Below are 4,780 nucleotides of genomic sequence, written 5' to 3' on the forward strand. Positions count from 1 at the left end.
TTTTACTCTAAACAAAAGAAAAATAAGCAAAAATAACAAAGTGTATATCTCTGTGTGTGCTTATTCTAGTTGATATTTTAAAATTCTTTATTTCCTCAAAATTACTACCACAGCAATTCTCGTGCCAATTAGTTTCATCATGGAAAATAATTATCAACCAATAAAATCCTTGCATGCATATTTCAACTTAAAGCTGTTGCAAGATGGAATGGAAAACATCAGAAAGAGGTTGTTCGGCGTATTCACCAACCAAGAAGAGCCTGTGAGTGCAGGTCACATGCTCCACTCGGGGCAGCTTTTCATCCTTATTATTTAGAATATTAATATTAATGGATTCTAGGAGAGCAGTTAGGGACTGAGTCTTCCATCTTGCTGTGCAGAAACTGAATATTGCATGATACAGAATAAATGTAGTGTTACTGATGCCATTTTGTCTCAAATGAAGCTATGGCAGAGAGCAATCCGTTACTCTCACTCTCTCTCTTTTAGTTGGAGTCTATGCAAAAAGTAGCATAAAAAAAAAAAAAAACACAGTCCCAATTTGCAAAAAAAAAGTCATGAATTGAATTAGGGTGATGTGGAGAGAAGTTTGCCCTGGGTACTACCCGTAATCATGGCCTTACTTTTCCAGCTTCGTAAAGTGCAGACGTGTCCACTAACAGTGTCGTTTAAACATGACTGAAGAGTAAGAAGGCATCCTACAGATATTTTTCCCACCATTGGGGTGGTTTCTCTTGATGACTAAGAAAAATTAGGCATGGAATTAAAATGGATTGCCTGGCTTCATTAGCTGTAAAGTTCCTATTTTTCATTAAGTGCTGTGAGACTGAGAGATTTCATAAAAAAGGTTTTTAGTACATGAGTCACAGGATATTAAAGATAATAAAGATATGTAGCCCCACCACCCAAGAGGAAACATCATTCTAAGTGATGCAAATTCATTGGCATTTATGTCTGTGTACTTTAGAGTTGAAGAGGCTCACGTATTACCCAGCTTATGGTATTTTCTATTAATGACACATCTCAGTTAGAATTTTGAAGGGGAGTTGAATTGGCATATTTTAGATCAAATCATGACATAAAGACATGCTCCTGACGGCATGAAAATTGAATCAAAATTTCTTATTCTCATTTTTACAGAGGAAGTTTTTAGCTTTTACTTAGGTCAGTAAATTCTCCATAATTTAGATATTGTGCAGTGTATGGTGAGTTAATATTGCTATAAGAACTTTAATTTTTTATATTGCCGACATTTTATTTTCAACTTGGCAATTTTATTGTGCCATTAGCCATATATATATATATATATACATATATATATATATATATATATATATGCCTTTTAGTTCAAGTGATACAAAATAACATATCCATCAGGTAATGCAGTGGAAAATAAAACCCCAGACATGAACACATTTCTGTTCTTGTAAGAAAAGATTTACCAATAAATCAGCTGTACTGACTTTCTCTATATTAATGAGAAATTACTGGGTGAAAGTTGGATCTTTTCCTGTTTGTGATATATTTGGAAATATCTCTTCACTAAAGACATAAATCTGACCTTTCTGCCATTATGTTTCTCATCTCTGGTCAACCACATTGAAGATGTTTAGTATAAAATAACAGTCACCTGCAGCCTCTGTGAGAAGGTGAGGGGTAGATGCAGCAGGCATGGAGGCAGAGGAACTGAATTTCAGTGCATCACTTTGTAGAGATTTAAAAACTAAAACCATAGAGATGAGTCGATTACATAATTAAGTTTTGTTTTGTTTTTTTTTAACTGAGAATAATAAATGTATTGGGAAATGCATTGGGTTTCTATTCAGGACCTGGATCTACCAATTACGGAATACATCATTTTAGAAAAAATGAGCTGCAGTTTCCTCATCTAGAAAATGGGGATACATATATTCAGAATGGAACTTGTGAGGCTCCCAGATTTTCATGAATTTGAATTTTCTGGATATACTAGTATTTATTGTAGAAGTACTTTTTATAGTTAATGTCACCAAACTGTGGCTATTGTGAATGCCTTTTACGATTGCATTGGAAAGGATATGACATGTACAACAGGACTTCTTTTATTCAAATTCCACTAAGCTAGAAATAGAGAAATTGGAATATAGAGATTTTATTTCTAAAGTGATTTAAAAAGTAGTGTTGAAAAAGAAATTCATTATCATAAAAGACTATAAAGACCACATACATTATGTAGCTTAGCTTTTTCTTTTTCGAGTACTAAAAGCTCCTATTCACATGAGCAATTTCCTACTAAAAACACACCAGTCATATATAGGGAATGAAATAATTACCCTGTCAGCCCTTACTTAGTAGCTCTTTGTTAGTTTAATGTAAATTATTGTATGACTTTTAAGTCAGAAACTTTCATTCATGAAAATAGTAAATTTTACTAGAATAAAATTTTGAGTCTAGCCGAACGTTCTGACCACTGAAAGGGGGTTAGGTTAGATTCCAGAGTGTCTGATATTCTAGAAATGTACAGTTCAGAAAAGAAATAATGATTCCTTACTCGACTCAGAATACGAGGTTGGATAATTAAGTTTGCGAACTCATCTTAGAAAAATTTCTATATACATGATTGCTGAATATCATTATGGTCACCTTTGAAGTAGTCCCTTCGGGAAGCTATGCATCAATGTCTAGTCTACTCTTCAAAGCAATTTTGGAACTCTTTCTGGAATGGCCATCAGAGCCATTCCATTTGATGTCCTGAAAGTCATCAAAATGTCTTCCTTTCAATATTTCCTTTATCTTTAGGTAAGGAAAGAAGTCATTGGGGGCCAGATCAAGTGAGTAGGGAGGGTGTTCCAATAGAGTTATTTGTTTACTGGGCTAAAAACTCCATCACAGACAGTGTCATGTGAGCTTGTCCATTGTCATGATGCAAGAGCCATGAATTGTTGGTGAAAAGTTCAGGTCATCTAACTTTTTCATGCAGCCTTTCAGCACTTCCAAATAGTAAACTAGGTTAAGTGTGTGTTCAGTTGGTACAAATTCATAATGAATAATCCCTCTGATATCAAGAAAATTTAGCATAAACGTCTAAGTAAAAAAAAACAAAAACAAGAAACAAAACACAAACAAACAAAAAAACCTCATAGACACAGACAATAGTGGTTACCAGAGGGTAAGGGGGTTAGGGGTGGTAGATGAGGGTAAAGGGGATCAAATATATGGTGATGGAAGGAGAACTGACTCTGGGTGGTGAACACACAATGTAATTTATAGATAATGTGATACAGAATTGTACACCTGAAATCTATGTCATTTTACTAACAATTGTCACCCCAATAAATTAAAAAAAAACAAAAATAGCAACAGCGTTGCAACAAGTTCGCGGACTTAATTGTCAGACCTCGTATGCTTGATCAATTTTTACCATCACCAGGAAATTTCCATCATGTTTCCTTCCACAAATTTCATAACAGAAATATATTATATATTTTAAATAAAGTTTTAAATAATGCCAATAGTAAAAATATTATTTATATCTCCTATGTACTACCCGTAAGCTTCACTATTATTTTATTATTACATTTGCCTCATTTGGATCCTCACAACAGTTTAGTGATACACATTTTATCTAGTTTCTCGATGAGGAAACAGAAAAAGAGATTATAATAAATATGTCACTTAAAATACCAAACTGTTAACCAGAGGAGCCACGATATGAGACAAATCATATGGGACAATATACATTTCTCTGTGTATTACTGACATATTCAGATATATTTAATAATTTGTGTTGTTTCCTCTTCCCACTTCATCAATGGACCGATTTTGTTTCCAATTAATACCCACCCCACACCAAATTTCTGGATTTAACTTTGACCTATTGCCATGGAGGTATATATATATATATATATATATATATATATATATATATATGTCTTAAAGATTATACATTTTGAGGTTAAAGGATTAATTTCACTTTTTCCTTATACAATAAACAAGATGCCCTATATAAGGATATGGTATCTGAATCTCTTTTATTTGCATGAAAAATAAAATTATCGGCTTGTAATATTTAGTACCCTAAAATGAGACTCACTGTTATCCTGGGAGCTGTTTCTGCTTTTGCACAGACCAATGGGAGTGGTTAGAAAAGCTCCCAGGTGACCATGCTGTTCAGAAAATAAATTGCCCTGAAGAAAATGACTGACATTGAAACTTGCTCTAATCTGGTAACTTCCAGGCCCTGCTGAACACATGGACCTTATTATCATGTTTCCCTGAAAATAAGAACAGGTCTTATATTAATTTTTGCTCCAAAAGATGCATTGGGGCTTATGCTCAGGGAATGTCGTCCTGCAAAATCATGCTAGGGCTTATTTTCCAGTTAGGTCTTACTTTCTGGGAAACACGGCAGGCCTACGGAAAAAGGTCTAGAGGTCTTTCACCTGATAGCCATCCACTGACCACACATGGTACTCCTGTACGATCTTCCCCCAAACAAACTCCATGCTGAATTTGTGCAGGGACTTGCTTTCAGTAGACAGTCTTCTAATTTCTGTGAAGGCGAGAACTTATGAAAATTTCAAGTGATAACTCTCAGGAAACTCACACTATAATTGGTGATCTTTAAAAGCTAAATTACTTTTACAGCCTCTGCAGTGAAGCTATGTTGGTGGAGTTTCAGACACGACTACACGGAGGAGGACACTGAGCACAGCCTCCTCTACTTCACTCCAGTTTCACCTTGGACACAGTCACTCCTGTGGTGCATTCATGAAATCAATCAGGTCCGTGGATATGGATG

The sequence above is a fragment of the Rhinolophus ferrumequinum genome, chromosome 8 (genome assembly GCF_004115265.2).
Source record: "Rhinolophus ferrumequinum isolate MPI-CBG mRhiFer1 chromosome 8, mRhiFer1_v1.p, whole genome shotgun sequence".
Taxonomy (NCBI): Eukaryota; Metazoa; Chordata; class Mammalia; order Chiroptera; family Rhinolophidae; genus Rhinolophus; species Rhinolophus ferrumequinum.